At 45.0% G+C, this 20,835-nt stretch overlaps 1 pseudogene; it reads left to right on the top strand.

Moving 5' to 3' along the window:
* The first annotated feature begins 215 nt into the window (after window positions 1–215).
* On the top strand, window positions 216–20,165 carry LOC144943385 (protein disulfide-isomerase A5-like; annotated as a pseudogene).
* Window positions 20,166–20,835: the final 670 nt, after the last annotated feature.

Here is a 20,835-nt window from a genome sequence, read left to right as displayed (position 1 = left end):
TTTCTCCGCTTTTTTTCTTTCCGTTTTTGCTCCCCCCTCCGCTGCTCCTATAACTCCACCCCTCCCCTGCATTTCAGCTCGAGTTCAGTGTCCGTGATCGCTGTATTTAACCAAGCGAACGCCGATCACAGTAAACATTCGCTATATTTTACGAGGGAGGCTTGGAGAACCTCATAAAAGGTAATCTCGGCTACGTGCCGATAGGCAATATCACGATGTCGCCGTCGTCGTCATCGGCGACGCAACGACGTGCCCGCCAGTGCTTCCTACAAAGAGGCATTATAAAAAAACAAATCCTGCACTGACCAGCTTTGGGGAAGTAAGATACGAAAATAAAACCCATAACCGACAAGAGTGTGGGAGGTCTTTATCCAGCAGTGGATTTACAAAGTGCTGTGAATGTCAATAATATCTCTGAGGTCAATAATATCCATAGGTTTGTAAATAGTAAAACAAACACACACACTTAGAGTAATTTAATTTGTGGATTCAACTTGAGATGTGGTCAATATCCTATTTCGAGATATGTACTCTGACATTATCATACAACATCCTATACACACTGATGATTAAACAACATGTATTTTAAGAATTATTTGTCGTTTTCTCAGTTTTGTTCCAATTGCGTGATCGGCATCAGGTTTTAGGATGAAGAATAAATTCGGAACGCTTGCGAAGCAGTGCATATATACATCGTGCATTCGAGAACTGTCCCTGAAACAAGGATTCATAGAACTACTTCTGAGGTCCATTGCAGTGGCATTTTCTAACACACCCTGTTACAGAGAAATGTTTGTCGCATTGGAAAATTCCATTTTATTTTCATTCTCAGAACTATCATTTAGCTTAATTAAGTGGAAACAAACCCTAATTTGATATAAAGCGTTGTTTTCAAGTGTGTGTGTAAAGTCATTGGTGACGAGGCTGAGACCATATAAATGCAACGCTTGTGAACCCGGTTTAATCACGGACGGATGTTCCAGTTACAAACCCAGCGTCTCAGCGTTGACAGCTCAGTGATCTGACCCCTGAGCAATCTTGGCACCTCAAATCACGGACTGTTTGATGTCTGCTTGAAAGGAGATTGAACATTGTTAATTCACTGAAATATAAACTGGGTGGTTGATGAAATTAAAGTTGTTATTCTGTGCAGCGTGGTTCAGTGGTGAGCGTGCTGGCCACCTCGCCATGAAGCCATCTCAATTTTGATCTCTTTTTTAATTCGACAGTATTATTAGTAGAATTGCTCTCTTTCAATCAGTCTATCTGCCTGTGGGTCTCTATGTTTCTCTGTTCATTTGTCTGTCCGTCTGTTTTTGCCTGTACCGTATTTGTCTTTATCCGGGATTCTGTTGCTCTCTCATGGCGATGCTCAAGAGTGCTTCATGACACGTGCAGCTTAACCGGCCTTCAAGTGTCTCCACCAGTCCCAGGTCAATAACGCATCCTTAAAGCCACCCCCCCCCCCCCCCCATAGTGTTCACTTGCAAAGTTCCATTCCCCAACTCCACTGCAATGGTGGAATGTACCACTCTACCTGGGCCAGGGTGGATGCTGGTGGGGGTGGTGTGGATGGCCGGGTCGGCGAAGTCCGGACATGGTCGATAGTGACTCGCTCTCTCTATCTCCAAGGAGACACATGACGACTGTCCAAAAAAAATTAAGGACCACCAAACTCCACGCGCCCACTGGCCCAAGAGGCCCCACAATCACGCGAACTTCGGTCATCTGCGCAAGCGGGTTTGGCCAGCCATCGAACAAAGTCGGTCACTGCATCGTGCGCTTTCGGATGCGCTTCTGCGGCCGTTTGGAACCGCTCTTCCTTCCCATATTAGGAAACCACAGGAGCTATGCACTTTTAAACCTCGATTGACAACTCATTTGTGCAAAACTGCTTGTTGTGTTTAGTTTATCGTCCTTTCCCCCGCACCTCCGATTAACGCGGCTGGCTGCGTACGGTGCGAAAGAAATTCAACGTGCGTACGTGCAATCGACCCTCCCACATCCGCCCACAGCCGCACAGGGGCCTGCCTGGGCACCTGTCACCGGAGGACGATCGGACGAGCAAACGAAGGACATGGCCACGTCTCGCAGACCCAGAAGCAGCTGGAGGGAACGACGGCTGCTGCTGCTGTGCTGCTTCCTCCCGGTGAGTAGACGCACAGAGGGATGGTTCCGCTGCGTGGGGATTCGCCGTTGTGCCGTGGTAGCTCGCCAAATGTGCCTTCTTGCTGGGACAGCGTGATGTCCGGCACGATGTCCAACGTTTCACTCCGCGTGCCCGAGAGCTTCTTCAGATATTCAATGCCTGAAGTGCCAAAGGAGCCGCTAAATTTCGTCCAGTTATCTTTCATTATTTTATAATAACATTAGCCCTCAATTACAGACCTGTAGCATTCTGCTTGAACTAAGGGGAGGGGTCTCCTATCAAGCCCAGGTGGACAAATAGTATCCCATTGAGCCCTGAAGAGAGGGTGTCTTGTACCTAATCTCAGGGAGGAATGATCTTACTGAGCCTCTTGCAGAGGGAGATCCCATTTGGTGCTTATGCCAATACCTATAGAACAAGATACCCTTGTCAGTGGCTTTCCATTTAAGAACAGGACGAATCCTACCGTCGTGAAATCTGATGAATACATGTAAGGTGGCTGGGAATAACTAGTAGACGTGGCAACAGGTTGTGGCACGCCAGTATTCTAATTTAACACCCGAATCAGAAATTTTTATTTAAGCCTGGAAGAATGCGATGAGCCATGCGGCTCTCTTTCACGGATAGATGTTCAGGAGGTGATTTATTATTTTATTAATATTATGATTTCTATTATTTTTATTATTTATTTTTACCTACGTGACTTTACCGAAAAAACCTAAGAGTATGAATCCTTGCAGTCACGAAAGCTTCAAATCTAGAAGGAGGTGAGATCTTTCGACCACGGCAAGCAGATCGCATTCTTCGTCAGTCTAAAATGTCCCCGTCGTCTCGTGGGCTGAAGCAGGCACATAACCATCGAGGCGAGGAGGTAAATGGGGTGGACAGGTACGGACAGAGCTACAGCTCAAATCTGACCCCCAATGGACCACTGAAATCCAGATGCAGGTCTGCGGATATCCATACAAATTAGAATTTGCAAAGCTGAATACAGTATTCAGCTTGTAAATGTTGTGGCTTGGCTCTCCAACACACAAGCGGTGTGCTGTACTAGTGACGAATTGGCACGTTCTGTTTACATGACAATCCTTACTAGTTGGCTGTGTCGGGTGGTGGCGGGTTTAACGACACATTTATATATTTACGCGATCTAACCCCAAAAAAAAATCATTTTAGGGATGAATACAGTATGTACGATTTGATCTATTCGCGATTCAAACAAGCTCTAGGTCATATCTGCAGTTATGCAATATTAAACAGCCTTTAAATGATAATTTTCTATCAATTATGGTCTAGTATATATGACTTGAACAAAGTTCAGTTGTTAAGGCACGAGAGCAATCATGATGGTTCTGAGTTCAAAATCTGAGGCCACACTACTCAGCCCCATGACCATCATTGGCATTGTGATTGTCTCTCCAGGGTCAGTAGAACGTAGAGGTGTAGGAATTCATCAAATCATTAATTACAGTACTCTAATATCGATTCTTTGAGCATGAATCAGAAGCGGATTAAACCTGCTACAAGTTACCAGTCTTAAGAGACCTCACGTGCTGTGCAATGTACACAGCTCAGTTACAGATGTTTGCACGAATACAGTTTTAAAGAGAAACAAAAATTATAGCCGCATGTTACGAGGTAAATATTTATACAAAAGTGGCAGCGTAAAGCAGAAGACAGAAAATGCCGCTGCAAGCGCATCTGCGGCACTTACTGAAAAGTTTTTTTTTCCTATTTACCCCCCACACACTCACCGAGCTCTGTTCTTCTCACCCGAAAACAAACCCTCCCCAAACACGCAGGTTCTCTCTCACAGCGTCGAGCCGGCCAACGCCTCCGCCGTGGAGAAAGTGACGGACATTCAGAGCTTGCGTCAGCTCATCCGCTCTCGCAACAACCTCCTTGTGCTCTACGCAACCTCGGGTAAACTCATCATCATCATCATCATCGTGGACATTGTTACCGAAATTTTCATAGTCGTTTGTCACAACCGTTGATGGTGCCGCTGCTTTAATACCCTGTCCCCTCGGCTAAAGCACCTCCGCACAGAATGTGCTGAGTTTTTCATACTTAACATCCGAGATGTCGCCTCGGCCTTGACCCGTTCATGCCCTTCCCTTCTGCCCCCACCGTGGGGAAAAGAAGTCCCCCACGAATCATAAAACAGCTGTGCGGGTATGATCACAGCAAGGGTTCCGATTTATGTGTTGGGAGAAAGATGCGGGTTTGTTGCTGTTTGATAGAAACGTAGGCAAATGCTATTTTCTGCCAAAATTAAGATGAAAATATATCATTCTGCCAACCCAAAACTCAGGCCTCCGAGGGTCTAACAGCGCTTCATCAATACATTTACATAGCTGTCAACCCATACGGTTTCCCCGTATTCTTATGCGGAGAAATTGAGTTTTCAGACCTATGCGATGTACATCCATTTCAATACGGGCAAAAAAAAAGTTTTGTCTATTTGTTTGTGTTTATCCCTTGTGATGGGTCTTTGTAGGATGAACTTTGAGATTTATAAGGGCACGGGGTGACCAATAAGGACTGAATTGGTCTGTAATAAGTTAGGGCACTGATAAGGGGTTGACAGGTATGAATTCTGCCAACCCAAAACTCAGGCCTCGCAGGGTCTAACAGCGCTTCATCATGTATGCGTGGGGACAAAACATTGGCAGCAGATACCCTCAGAAGAGCGCATGCGAAGAGACAATTTTACGACGGCAATGATACTTATTGCGACGATAGTACTACTGCTACTGTCAATTAGACACTTTTGGCATATGATACATCGACGCCCCTGTGATTGGATAATAATGACGTGAGCATCGCTCACAGCTCCAGACAAATATATTCAAGAAACTCGATGCGTTGACTGCCATCTCCTGACCACCACCAAAACTTCAGCGTTTAAGCAGCCGACGTCGCGATCTCACGCAACAAAAACCCTTGTCAGTTTTAATTTGGAGCTTTCGTGATTGCAGGAATTACTCTTTGGTTATTTCGGTAAAGTCACGTATAAAGATAAAATAATATCTTTGTGATATCTGTCTGCTTATATGTCTGTCTATAGTTTTCTGGTTAGTTTTTTTGTTGCTATTTCTTTCTTTTATACCTGATGATGATTGCTTGTGTTGCAATCGAAACGTCGTAGTATGCTATTATTTAATTTATTATTTTATCTTTATACGTGACTTTACCGAAAGAACCAAAGAGTAATACCTTGTCAGTTTCACGACAATTCTGGCTAATCGTATTGATGAAGTTGGTTGTTGTTGTTGTAATCATCAGCGAACACGCTCATGGTATTCGAATCGTTTAAAGTTGCGGGTTTGCTCCCCAACACACAACGGCATAGAGTTCAACCCCATAGGGTTTGCCTCGTGTTCTTGTGCAGGGAAATTGAGTTTTCAAGTCCATGTCGCGTACATCCGTTTCAATACGGGCAAAAAAAAAGTTTTTTTTGTCTATTTGTTTGTGGGGCCATCCATAAATGACGTCACGCACCTAGGGGGCTAGGGGGGGGGGGGGTCAGACATTTGTGACGAGGGGGGGGGGTGAGAAATGTGACGTCACATCAAAATGCGCAACTTTAAATAACTATAGACAACACGTTCTACTTAATTAAATAGACTTTTTAATAAATGTTTCCTCCTACATCAGAGTGCAGCGCCACGTTAAATACGCACTACAATGACAATAGTTTAAAGCGATTTGAAGCATGTTTTTTTTTCAAAATGGAAATAATTCATTCTGCAAAGTCCCATCACGAGGGGAGAAACACAAACAAATAGACCAAGAAATTGTTGTTGCTGCCGTATTGAAACGGCTGCACGCCGTGTGGATCTGAAAAAAAAAAATTTTATCCTGCACAAGAATACGGGCTAAACCGCATGGGCGACGCAGTTACGCGTCTCTGTGTGTGTTTTTACGTTATTCTATTCTTAGGTTTTTTCGGTAAAGTCACGTAGGTAAAAAATTTTAATTAAAATTAATAAAAGTAAAATCAAAATAAAATAAAAATTACGACGTTTCGGAGGCAACACAAGCCTCCGTCTTCAGGTGGAACCGTCACAGCACGATAGCTGTATCAAGTAAGAGAAATTCCAAGAAAACAGTCCTTATATATACTGGTTGAGGGTGGGAGGAGCCAAGGTAGACCATGAATATTATAATTGTGAGGTTCGGTGCGGCTGTTTTTACGTTATTCCCGAAAACCTTTCTCTTTCCCGTCGGGCTCACACGGCAGCACTGGCGGCGCAGGAGACGCTCTTCCTCCTGGAGCGCGTGGCGGACGCCGTTGCTGGAGCTGCCACCGTCGCCTGGATCAACTGCGGGTGAGGACGCCGAGCGAGCGTTCGTTGCGGACTGAACACGGTGACTGACATGGCCTGTCAGCCACCCTTGTCGGTGCCCTCTACCTTACTGCAGGCCAATTCAGACGGTGTTGGTCGCCCCCCACCCCCCCGGTGCCTATTATTAATCTCGACGTTCGTCCTACAAAGTCCCATCACGAGGGAGAAACACAGATAGACAATCACCACTGCTACACTCACCACTAGTACACTCACCGGGACACTCACCACTACATACCTCTTCTTGGTTCTTTCGGTCAAGTCACGTAGAAGGGAAATAATAAAATAATAAAAATAAAACATAATAAAATTATTCTCACGACGTTTCGGCCACAACGCAAGCAACCGTCCTCAGGTGAAGAACAGGTCTGTCGAGAAGACAGCGTCTGAATGATACACCCCAGGCTTGGAGCGTATATTTAAGCTGGGTTGGAGGGGGAAGAGCGCCTTGGCAAAATAATTTGCATATCAATAGGAATTTAGCATATTTATGGGAAATGCAGATATGGGATTAGTCACTACTTGTGAAATGCGTACATACCTGTCAACTCCTGATCAGTGCCCTACCTTATTACAGACGAGTTCAGACCTTATGGGTCACCCCCGTGCCCATTAAAAATCTCAACGCTCATCCGACAAAGTCCCACCACAAGGGAGAAACGCAAACAGACAAAAAAAATGTTGCCCGTATTGAAACGGCCGTGCGCCGTATGGACCTGAAAACTCAAACTGCCTGTACAACAATACGGCGTTAAACCGTATGGGTTGCCAGGGTATGAGAGTTGTGAATATGAACGTCACCGTTGATTTCACCTCCCTCTGTGTAAAACAACGAGAATACTCAGCGCGATGTGAACGAGGCACGGCGCGCGTGGGGCTTGTAGACTAAAGGGGCCGCTCGTGCCTACGGTGGGAATTAAAAATTAACCCGTAAAAACAAAGTTTTTCACTATAAATCCTTTATATGCGTGGCGGCTAGAGTCCTCTCGTCCTCTGGCTTGAGATGGCTGCCACCTATGGGTCAGATGAGTGTCTGCCACCATTAAGCAATTGGTAATTAAATATTTAAAAAAAATTCCCTAAAGAGTGTAAAATTTTGGAAAAAAATTTTCACGAAAATTAATTGTCACACCCAACGAGTCTGTGTGCAAAATGTCAGCTCGATTGGATCACGGGAAGTGGGTTAAAAACGACCGAAAGATTTGCACGGTCGTAAGCAAGCAAGCAAGCACGCAAGCACGCAAGCAAGCAAGCAAGTGAACTTAATATAAAGGATTTAAAAAAGGTGATTCCTGCACGAGTTTGGTCTTCCCCCTACCACCCCACCACCACCACCAAAGAGAATGATCTCAACGTTCCCAGAAGAAGAGGAAAAACTACAAGATTGATGATCCTGGGGGGTGGGGGGGGGAAGCGGGACAGGTGGCAATGCTATCTGGCCATAATGGCTCACATGTCACACGGGACTCCGTCATCATCATCATCCTCATCGTGGTCAAACCGCCTGTGTTGTGCATGGAGCGTTGTTGTGAATACACCAACTCAAAAAGTCACAATTTTGATCATATTTATGATTAGTTCTGCCTCGCTCGCCTTGTGTTCACTTGGGACTACAACCGCAATGTTATGAGTATTAACGTTACTCGTCAGCGGACGGTGCTTCGTGAAAAGTGAGAACATTCGGTAAGTACGGTGCCGGAAAGGTATTTTTTGTATAAAAAAACGGAAGTAAAAAGATCGTCTCAACGCGCATGTATAACGCAGGGAGGAGGGTGGTGCCGAGGCCTGCGCTCGTATGAAGGTGGTGCCTGACGCGGATGGAGTAGAACTACTTCACTACAGGTATTTAGGGGACCAGGATTACCACGTTACAAGCATTGCAATTTACACTTATTGTCAATACAGATTTAAAGTTTTATTTCTCTACAAAAGTGCCATCGCCGAAGATTTTTTTTGCCAAAAAAATCCACTCTGTCCGCGGGCCGTAAAGAATTGCCATTGTGGTCGTTCATTTTCAGTGACAGCCGTGGTCACTCCACTGCTGGATGAAGGCCTCATCAAACTGAAGCCACCTGTCACGATCCTGAGATATAATAATTCACCTAGCACCGACACGCGAGCTCATTTCACTTGCTCCATCTCCGCAAAGGGCGTACTCTCACACATGTTCCATTCTCTTCGGCTTTTTCGTTAAAGTCACGTAGGTAAAAGATAAAATAAAAATATAATAAATGAAAACAAATAAATTAAATGCTAGATTTGAATCTTTCGTGACTGCAAGGGATCATAAATTAAATCACGACGTTTCGGAGGCAACACAAGGTTCTGTCTTCAGGTGGAACCGTTACAGCCAAAGTCGCTGTAGTAAGTGTTCCATTAATTGGCTGCCACTCCGCTATTATTCTTCATAAGCAGATTCATGTAAACTGGAGGAATCCGATGAGCTATACATTTCTTTTTCACAGATGTCCAGAGGGTGGGTCAGAAAGTTAACATATACCATCATCTCTTCTATCCATGGTGTTTCCTATCCAATCCCACTCATTTCATTTAACAGATTGGATTTTTTACAGTTACAAGGGAATTGCTGAATCTCTTTCTGTAGCCACCTTCTAGGCATGTATGCCAAGCCTACAGCCCCCTTGGTAGTCACAGGATGTTTCCCATCCACGGACTGTACTAAGCTAATGTTTTCCTTCTTAGCTTCCAAGATCTGACAAAATTGGGCACAACGAGAGCGATTTGATCCCAGGCAAGCGCCTATCAATCCTTACCTGGTGTGCCTTGCAAATTAGATCGTGAATCAGACTGGCTTCTTCACTTGGTTCAATATAAGGCAGTCGTCATTCACAAAGCTAATGTCTAAATCGACGACCACTTGCGTTGCGATCGAAACGTCGTAGTGTTCTGCTTTTTGATTATTTTCTTTGAACCTATCTACGTGACTTTACCGAAAGACCCAATAATATGAAAAGCTAATGTCTCTCTTGCATCTTGCTCACAGGGATGGCGCGTTCCACATTGAATATACACGACCGGAGACGTTTAAGGTGAAGCACCGACCAGTAAAACCTTCCACCTGGGCCTCCTCTAAGTTGACTCATCCTCGATTGAGCAGCTGGTGCGGTGTGTAAGCATCAACACTGGAGAGACAGAGGCGGCCGGGCGTTGTGCTGGCCATACCAACCCCCTCGTGTGCTGCGCTGGTCTAAATAGGCGCTTCGCATTTCTGTTAAAAGGGATGTATTTATTCGTATGGAATGGTAGTATACAGTACTTTAAATGCAATGCACTACAGCTTTGGAAATCTAGTTTTTGTTTCTGGCTACACATACCACGATTTGAACTTGATATCTGCACCTGGGCAGAACCTTCGTTTGATTGATTAACCTAGAATGAGTACCGAGTAACAGTCTGTGACCAAATCACATGGAATGTACCAGGTCCCTTAAGCTATACAGTGTTGAGCTTGGATAATGCTTGGTTGCTTGACCACCATGCACAAACAGGTTATTCTAAGACCGAGGGGCTATGTGATGGACATCAGGGGGCAATGCAGCAGAATAAATAGTTGTGCTTTTCTTCTATACGTGTCTATGCTGTGTGCCTTCACAAGTATGGTGAAATAAGCCCCACAACCCACATGGTGTGGGGAGGCCCTTTTGAAAAAAAAGGGCATTACAAATGTAGTGACTGAATCGGAGACACTAAGAGTTGGAGGCACTCTGTTTATTAACACGCACCAACGGGTTAACACTTCCAAATAACCCATCTATAGTCCACTACGGTTCCCAGTCAGGGCAGTTGGTAGACTGCCTTTGACTGGCGACGCCAAGATGGTGAAGACGAAGACGGCGGTGAAGACTCCAGCAGCAGCACGACAGCCCCGAGGTCTCCCCAGGGGCCCCTCTTTTACTGTCAGCGTGGCCTGGCTCCGCCCCCGGCCCCACCCCCTTTCAGGAACCTACCAGCGGGTTCCTGGTGTGTCCCTCCCGTGCACTTTCCCCTAGATCCCCCTCTGGTGTATCACGTGGCCTGCTGCTGTCAGGGCTGCTGTAAGCCGGAGATCCCCTTCCCCGCCAGCAGCCAGCGCTATGCTGCTACATCGCTAATTCTATGTCACTACACGTGCATAAGGGGACCCAGTGCAGGGTGTGTGAACATCAGTCCTGGAGAGAAGAGGGCAGTTTTGCATGCGTGTTTTTTTGCCCACACCACCTGCGCTACTGTTACCATGCCAACCTTAATAGGTGCTCACTCTCATCACTTATCCCGACAGAGTTTGCAGCGCATCGTTATTTATATTGTCCACGACGATGGACGCAAATTATTATTTTTTTGAATTGTGCATTATCGAATTTTGCGGTGGAGCTAGGACTCATATCTTAGAGAGGTCCCCCCTTGCCTTTAACATCTTGCACATGCAGGTGACCAGCGTGGATTCCAGCTCGCCTGACTCTGCTCATGAGACATTGAATGTCAAAAAAGCGGTCCAGAGTTTGTTTGCGCTGAATCAATTCTGCTGAAATGATTCACTCCCGGACACCAGGCAGATGGGTTGCGTAAGAAATACTTGCGTGGAGAGACAGATATATGATGGAGATATTGTTCACTTACCTTAATGGGAGATGTCTGTGTACGCGTCCGTGTGTTCTTCTAGTCCATGACTGCTTTTTTACGTGACCCGCTTGGAGCTCCGCTCTGGGAAGACAGCCCTAGTGCCCGAGACGTCAAACACCTCACAAGTGACCAGGTGTGGACTCTGTGTAACCACGTGTGGATTGTGCGTAACCATGTGCAAGCCTCCTTCCCCCCTTGGGGTTTGCACCTGATTTTAACAAAATATTGACGAAGGTCACACACGAGAGCATCGCAACACTTCAAAGACATACATCCCACACAACTTGTGTTTATGGATCACCTTTGGGGGGTTGTTACGGGAAGGTTGTGCATACAAAATACATTGACACTGATTTCAATTAAAATCTGGCACCTCATTTTTGTCTTGCTTCTGCAGGAGTTTCGCACGCTGGTCAAGAATGAAGCGAGGCCCATTTTCATCATGTTTTACGCTCCATGTGAGTGTCTCCTTTTACATGTATTCAAACTATGTTGTGTTTCCCTCCCAGGAAATTGTCACGTTATGTTATAGTATTGTCTTCAACTTCTTAACTGACACAAAATAATTAAGCAGACATTCCCTCTCTCCCACATCTGTCCCTCCTCATGAGAAAGATAAAACTTACATAATTTCTTAACCTATCCCGTCAGCCACACTGCCTTCTGGGAGTGCGTAATTTCTGCAGCATTGTTTCAACACAAGCGAACTCTGGAGCAGTTTTGACATCCAGTGTCTCATCAACATTCAATGTTAGCTTAAATCAATGATGGTGAAGTGCCAGATATATATCTGTTAGGAATGGGTCTGAGTTTGGCTCAAAATTACGTGTGATAAATAATATTCTTGGTTCTTTCGGTAAAGTCACGTAGATAAAAAACAAAAAAATATATTGAAAAAAATTCTATCTACGTGACTTTACCGAAAGAACCAAGAATATGATTTCCTGCAGTCACGAAAGTTTTAAGTCTGATAAATAATAATCACGAGCATTATTGCGGTTAATATATATGACAAGATATATACTCAGATGTTATGCGCAATAGTGAGATATAAATGTATACTATATTCAAAGTAGAGATATAGTGAGGTGAGAGAAAAGATATTCTTATGCCTAGCCCCACACCTTGCCTGATGCACCACATCAGCCTCATTTTTCCCTTGGCAGGGTGTGGTGTTTGCAAGACTTTGATGCCGGCTTTTCAGGAAGCAGCCACGGAGCTTAAAGAAACGCACGTAAGCAACTCAAACACACACAAGACAAAAGATCCCCTGTATAGCACACGCTGCTTGCGAGCACCTATGAAGGCCGGCACGACACACGAGGGCGTTTGCTGGCCAGCACCACGCCTGGCCGTCTTGTCTCCCTAGTGAGGATGTTTAGACAGAGCACCAGGTACTCATTTGATGCTGAGTTGACCTCGGGGAGAGCCAGGCCCAGATCAAATAATCGTCACTGGTGTTGGCCGTGAGTGGAAATCGAACTCGGGTCGCTGGTCTCGTAGCGTAGCGCGCTAACTACAACACCACTGCCCTTTGTCTTTGACACACAAACACCTATGATTGTACATAGGCATATATGCACACACCATTGGTGTAGCTATCGAGTGTGCAGGCGGTGCAACTGCACCAGGGTCCACAGGCCGAGACAGAATCCACGCGTAGAGATGATTTTTTTTCCTTGCTAGATATTTTGATGGAAGGCTTAACGTCATCCATGTGTGGTTGTGCAGGTGCTGGCTGGCATGAATCTGCACGCCCCAGAGTTTGACGGCATCAAGCAAGAATTCCGCATCACAGGATACCCAACTTTCGCCTATATCGAGTGAGGATTTTGCGACTAAATTTATTGCAGATGAGAGGCGTTTTCATATTTCACAAGAAATGAATACAGTAATGTAACTTTCACGATAGACCCGGTGATTTGAGTTTGATTACTTGGCCCACGTCTAACACCATTGCCGAGTAATATCTGTACCAGTCCTTAGCAAGTCTTTCGCCAACCTACAATGAGCAGCATGGTGAAGTATCATCAAACAACCCCACCTCTTTGTCATATTTCACTAACACATCCCATCAGCCACATGTCATCAGACACATGATGAATTGTGGGCAGAAACTTCCATGATCTGTGGAGTTCATCATCCAGAAGCGGATTTTCAAATGGCTACAACGAATTATCATCATTCCCAATACTATACCGAAGTACTGCTGCTAAAACAGTAATTGGTATAGGGGTGATACCTGCGATACCAACATGGCTACATTGGAAACTGTATTTTGGGCCCTGTATCAGGATCGCCTGCACAGTACTGCCCAGTGATGTGCGCTAACCAACACAACACCCCACACTAGCGCACACATTTATTAGACCGTAGTTTACTTTTGTCCAGTAAAGTAATCACATGACTTTGTTTCCGACCCGCCCTCTGTCCCGACTGGATGTGATATCCTTGGCAACTTGCGACCACTAGGAAGGGCAGACATCTCTTCAACTTCGAGAACTATCAAGCGACCAAGCAGGACATAGTGTCGTGGCTCCTAAAGTAAGCTCAACCCACCCTACGCAACTACATCAGCGACACATTGAAACCCAAAAAGTCCCATCAAGGTCTCATTAAGATCCAGGGATGCAGATCTTCTCTGCGTTCTCAGGTCACAGAGGCTCCTGCCGATGGGCGACCGAGCTTTTTTTGCGTCTAGCCTCCAGACCCTGGAACTCTCTCCCAGTCAGGATCTCTGAGTCTGTGAACATTTTTTAAACCCGATGTATACTCTTCTGTTTATTTAACTCCTAGTTAATTAAAAAAATGTATATTTGCTTAAATTTTATTATTTGGACATTTTTAGGGGTTTTTCGTTTCACGGGTTATTTTTATGCTAAGCGTTTGCTGCTGCTGTGTTTTGTACAGCACGTACAGATTCTTTACGGAAGTCGCTTTATAAATTACATTATTATTACACACGATCCGAGGCTTCCATAAATTATTTTCTCTCTAGTCTTTTGCCAGTTCTTTGCTCAAACTCCCTCCATTCTTACCAATCGTGAGCTCTCTTCTTCATGTTAATGTATACCCCCATTTCCTTCACGTCATCAAGCAGTAGCTTTGTTTTTAATTATCTTGGATTCTTTTCCAGACATCCTTCAAAATCTTCCTTCGTTAAGCTTTCTCCTCTGAGAAGGTGCCCAAGTCCACATCTTTTGCCCTTTCAGGATTCTTCTATTTACACTTCTCTCATGTAATCGCGTGCGTCTAAGTTTTGGTTTTCAATTAATTTCGTTTAGTTCAGGACTAAGGGTTTTGTAAACAGTGAAATGTATATATTGTATAAGTAATTGGTAGTGCATCTTTGCCCAGTTATTTGCAGCGTTAGCATCACAATGATGATCACAATGATCACGCTGATGGAGGTAACGAGAGTAAATATGTTGATAATGATGAGAACCACCACAAACATGATAGCGATGATAATTACAAGTACAAAGATTATAACAATGACGATGGTCATTAATATAATGATGATGATGACGATGATATTGGGGTTTTTTTTGTCCCCCTTGCAGCCCACGTCCCCCACGTCCCCCTGCGGACATGGTGCCCTGGTCGCAGGACCCGGACACTCTTGTGCACCACCTGACCGCGAGCACCTTTGGCCCTTTCCTGGGCACGCATCCCTCTACGCTGGTTCTCTTCTACGCGCCCTGTGAGTCGAGCGCACTCCCATCTCAGCGCCCTCGGCCCACTACTCCCATTACCACCCCCTGCCACCCCCGTAGCGCTCAGCCCAATGTCCGTAATGCCAGGGCTCAATCCACATGGTGGTTGACGTGGTGGTGGCCCATCGAGCGTCTGTGATGGATAAAGGTGAGGACCACTTTGTGGGAAAATCAAGTTGTGATTGTGTAGGTAAACTCTCCCTCGCTGTGTGAGAGTGGGATTTCCATCAGTGACTCACGGTTACCAATGGCCCTTAGTTCGTTTGAACAATCACACAGTTCGTCGTTGACTTTTTTGTATTTTTTCAACTGAGGTTTAAAGTATTCATGCAGGGATTCTGTCCATCCACCTTTCCGTCTGTCAACTCTAGGGGGTAATATTGCCATGTGGCTTTACCGAATAAGGTCATTTATGAGTGTTTTTCAAATACGGCAAATTTGGACTGTTTCGCCAGCACACATGAGCTGCTCTTTTGTTTAAATAACGTCATGGGACAAATACTCGGACTGCTAACCTCTACGGGCAACCGTGCGTTGATGCTACTGCACGCCCATGTCACCACTCCTCTCCATCAGCATATTCCCCGACCATCATGCGCTGCTTCAGACCTCATCACCCCACCACTCTGCCAGAGGCGTATGAGACGCAGCCACTGTGGGTGTCGAGTGGTGAAAACAGCATCGGAGGCCCGTCCGCGACCTGTGTTCTCCGGGCCTAATCACCCCACCTCTCTCTCACAGGGTGTCCCGTGAGCAAAAAGGTTCGTCCCGAGTATGAGGCGGCCGCTGCCATCTTGAATCCAAGGCCTGACGTGAGTAAATGGAGAGATCCTGTCACTTGAACTGCTGCATCTGGAGGTAGAATCGAACCGACGCGCTCTGGACTGGAAGGCTAGTGCGTTTATCCGTTACATCACGACGAATACCCAGTAACTGTAAATCGGTGACGGGTTCTCTGTACGTTTCACCCCCTGTGTGACTGCAGAGCCCTGGGGTGTTGGCAGCTGTGGATGGAGCGACGGAAACGGGCCTAGTTGAGGCCTATGGGGTCACGACCCTGCCCAGCCTCTACTACTTCCACGAGGGCCGTCCTCTCTACAACCTGCCCATGTCCCATGACCGTAACACCCTGCTCACCTTCCTGCGCAAGTGAGCGTCACACACTGCACTGTTTAACAAACTCCTTCCATCTGATTTTACGTGGGGGAGATCTAGGCGCAGAATGCGCAGACACTGTTGGTGTCGTTGGTGTTCGGACACCCCTTGCAATTTATAGTTACGGCTAAGTCGCCCACAACAACTTCGGACAAAAGTCATGGTCTTGAGGTTGCATATTTATTTCTTTGACAAAGTGAAATACCTTCTGAATATAGTGATGACGTGCCCTTTATATATATACAGTAGCGCACACACAGCAGGCTCAATATTGGGTGAGTGGCCATTACAGTAGTTGTCTATATTTAGTATAATTGTTGTGCCATAGAACTCCTCTTAACTAACCAGTTGGGTGGACCTTGGGGGATCATATCTGTAATTTACCTGTTATGTGTGCGTGCGCATGTGTTTATGTTAGTGTGCACCTAGCCTGGCACAAATGCCGGGGTGAGGTCACCACCACTTGGTGGCAAATGGCTGTTGTTGTATGTGTATGTGCCTCTGGGCAGCCCTCAAGACCCACAGAACTCCGAGTTGCCTTGGGAACAGCGGCCTAGCAGTGTGCATCACCTAACCAGCCGAGACCTCCGAGACTTCCTCAAGAAGACTAAGCATGCACTTGTCATGTTCTACGTGCCATGTGAGTTACCAAGATCCCCCGTGTAGCCTATATAGACTGTCTGTCAGGGCCAGTGCTGTCTCCCCAATAATAATATGCCAATTGCAAATGATTGCAAAGTGCACAGTGCTCACACATGTAACTTTGCTGAGTGATTTGTAAACTCTGTAAGTTCCATACCCTATAAACAGGCCATTGTCAATATTTCTAGCCAGTGTAGGATTTCTTTTTTAAAGAGGTCTATGTACCACAAGCATAAAGAAAGGTAGCAATTGAGAAGCGGAATAATGGTCCTGCATTACCAGAAAATCACACGCAGGCCTGGAAATGCGCCTAGGGGTGTGTGTATGTATGTATGTTGAACTTTTTTCGCACCATATGTAGCCAACCGTACTAATCGGAGGTGCTGGGTAAGGACAACAAACTAAACACACACAAAATGGCAATGCTTGGCCACACGGCAGATGTGGCTGTCTCCTACACCAAGGGACACTTGAATAATACAGCAAAGTGGAACTATGATCAATCTCAGGATAATCTTCCTGAGATGACTTGTGCTGCAGTGAGTTTTTTTAAATTTGGCATTGATCTGTGTTTGTGCATTGTTTCCATTCTCTCTTGTGGCATAGTTCTTTTTGTCCTGTTTTCTATTTGCTTCGTGGCTGTACTTTATTTTTACTTGTGCTTTTTATAATTTTGGTGACCCATGTCACTCTTGCAAATGTGACTCACCCTAGTCTCGAGTTCTCTCCTGGTTAAACAAAATTAACTTGAAACAAGCTTGATTTGAAGCTTTCGTGACTGCAGGAATCCATACTCTTTGGTTCTTTCGGTAAAGTCACGTAGTTAGAAATAAATAAAACAAATCACGACGTTTCGATTGCAACACAAGCAATCATCATCAGGTAGGAAAAACCACAGTAATAAAAACATTTTTACCCCCCTCTCTCTCTATCCCCCCTTGCCCCTCCCTCCCTCTTCTTAACTATATAACCACTTGCCACGGCTGCTTTCCCTCCCACTTCAGCAAAAAAACTATTCTTGCTGTGGTTTTTACCACCTGATGATGATTGCTTGTGTTGCAATTAAAACGTCGTGATTTGTTATATTTTTATTTATTTCTAACTACGTGACTTTACCGAAAGAACCAAAGAGTATGAACTTGAAACAACTGAATCTAAAATCATGGACTACATAGTAACACCACTGCCCCCGCTGTAATCATTCACTGTCAACGTTTCAGATATCCACCAGGCTACCCCTGAAGCCGTCTATGGGCTCGCTCACCAACCTTGACATGCACGGATAGACGTTGCTGGTCAGCTCCCCACCATACAAAAGAAGCGTGGTTGACATGGTCCCTGCTGCAAGGAATGAAATAGGGCCCCCAGTCCAATGTCCCCACCTCTTTATAGCCCGGTGCCTGAGCCTTTCTGCCCCGTGGGCCCTGCTGCAGTTGCATTGCCTGTACACTCCATAGCTATGCCCTGATGTCTCACATATGTCTGTGTTTGGATGCCTATTCTGTTTGTGCGTGTGTGCATGTAACGATTTAGGGTGTCCACACTCTCAGCAAGCCATGTTGCACTTTACAGGAGCTGCTGAACAATTCAAAGAGGACAGAAAGGTGAGCTCTGTTATGTTATGAGGATTTTATTTTGGGTTTACATCCTAAATAAAATACCCCACTTTGAATGGCCTAGGCAGAGCCTATGAGCAAGGGGACCACTCACTATGTGGGTGGGGGCTAGTGATCGAGTGGGCATGGCTATTTAAAAGTGGGCAGAGTCGACAGACGGAGGGAAGGGCGACCAGCTGATCACGTGTCCTGGTTGAACCTCCAAAAATTCTGATGGTGGTAATTTTAGCCGTATTCCTTTTACCTGTTCCCTCCTGTTATAACCATGCTGGATGGTGTGTTTCTATGGTGAATGTTTCAGATGGGTTTAGGTGCCATTGACTGCAGCAAGGCAGGGAATTCTGAGATCTGTGGGCAGGAAGACGTGCAAGAGTACCCCACATTCCGCTATTACTCCTATGGCCGGGCACTGGAACGCTACACCGGCCCACGTGGGGTGAGTGAACCGAGTTATAACGATATCGCAATATTATAAAATGTTCTTGGTTCTTTCGGTAAAGTCACGTAGAAGGGAAATAATAAAATAATAAAAATAAAACATAATAAAATAATTACTAATAAAATTATTAAAATAAAACATAATAAAATTATTATTATGTTTTATTTTTATTTTTTTTAATTATTTTATTACTTCCCTTCTACGTGACTTTACCGAAAGAACCAAGAAGATGAATCCCTGCAGTCACGAAAGCTTTAAATCGAAATCTATAAAATGGCCAATAGAATTCATACGGAACAAACATTGCTCTCCGATATATGTTTGGCTCGTACTGCGTGTCAAGCACGATGTCCAACGTTAAACTCCAGGTGCTGACAGCGTCTTTCCTTTTCTGAAGAAGCTCCCAAAACGTCAGACATCATGATGAACAAAACGATGTTACAATATGTAAACGCATCAGAGAGCTGCACTGCACAACTGTGAAAATTGACTCAATAAAATAGAAATTGACGTAAATTATAATTTTCCCCTATATATCTGTTGGAGAGTACTGGCACATTGGTTAGCGCTCTTTTCCATGAGCCCGGCATCCTGGTTTTGATTCCCGGCCAACATCATTTGCGAGTGATGTGTGTATAGGTCCTAGGTACTCGCTTCACCAACCTGAAACTTTCCAGCACGGTTAGGTACGGTCAAAAAACGTCTGTCACTGACACGACACGGGAAAGCGTTCATCCAGCAGTGGGTTGGCAAAAGGGCTGTGCAGTATAAAATATGGGTCACTGGTGAGCTTGCTAACCACTAAATCATTCAACTGCTAACATAATTAAAATTTTAAAGAAGACAAAGTAGGAAATATACCCAAGAGGATCTCCAAACAGTCGATGGTGTAATGAAATTGGCTCGTGCAGGAGCTCATCGGATGCTTTATCATACAAAAATATATAAGTTACATATAATTTTCAGTGTCCGTCATGATCATCATTCTCGTCATTACAGCAGAACTCAAAATAATCTGCACCACAACTTACAGAATCCGCGATATGATCCCCCCATATCAATGCAGATTATTGGATTTCTGATGTAGTGTTTTTACCCTTGTATTCTCCAGATTATTTAATGCTCCGGGAAAGCCAGATGCACCGAAAACTTGTGACGGGCGACAATAAAGTTAGACATTTTGAGACGCACACACCTTACCATACTATAAGACACACCCTCAACCTTCGCTTTAAAATACAGAGGGGGAGGATGTGCATCATAATCTGGAAAATACGGTATTATGGTATTATTTATTAATTGTAGCACCCTTTGCACACGAGACACGTAGCCACAGTCACACACTGGCTATTCAGTGTGTCTATTTAAGCCTTGCTTCTGTTTGGTTTCCAGGAATCCGACTTTGTGAACTACATGAGGAAGCAGCGAGGGAAGGACTATGAGAAAGTTGGTAAAAAATCCCACCGTGATCTGTAAACACGGTCTGGACCACCGTATCCTTTGGAGCATCTCAACCGGCATTTCCAAAACCTGTGATGAGAAGACACAAGTTCAGCATTTAAAATGTCATCTGTTTTGAATCGGCATGTAATGATTTGATGAACTGTCACAATTCGGTTTTCACTATTTGATTGAAGAATCGGTCTTGGTTTACTGTACTTGCGTATCGTTTGGTTTATACATTTTGCTCCAGTAGCCCACTTGTAACAAGTATCATTTGCAAAAAAACATAATAGATTCATCCATGCTCGATTCGGTTGTGCAGTGGTTCGTGTATTGCGCTATGAATCCCACGAGTGTGATTCCCGGTCACGGCTAACATTGGTGCAGTGATTCTTTGACTGGTCTTGTGCCACGCTCTTACTCCAAACCACATAGGCCGTCGTGGTGAAGTATGGTCAACCGATCCCTATGACCTACACAATGCGGAGAGACCTTTATCCAGCAGCGGATTGACAAAGGGCTGTAAATCATATACAGTGGTCTATGTTTAACACCAACGATTTCCCGAATGTGCTGTCGGCATGAATCCGCAAAGAGAAGCGTGATTCCTTTTCATCGCACAAATTGCTGCAGGCATCGGTGTAAAATTATCCCCTCGTATCACAATCCTTTCTTTCTTTACGATAAGTGGACTTCTCTCATC

Source organism: Lampetra fluviatilis, chromosome 31 (assembly GCF_964198595.1).
Source record: "Lampetra fluviatilis chromosome 31, kcLamFluv1.1, whole genome shotgun sequence".
In the NCBI taxonomy this organism is placed as follows: Eukaryota; Metazoa; Chordata; class Hyperoartia; order Petromyzontiformes; family Petromyzontidae; genus Lampetra; species Lampetra fluviatilis.
Note: the sequence above shows the minus strand (reverse complement) of the source record. Positions and strands in the feature narration are given on the sequence as shown.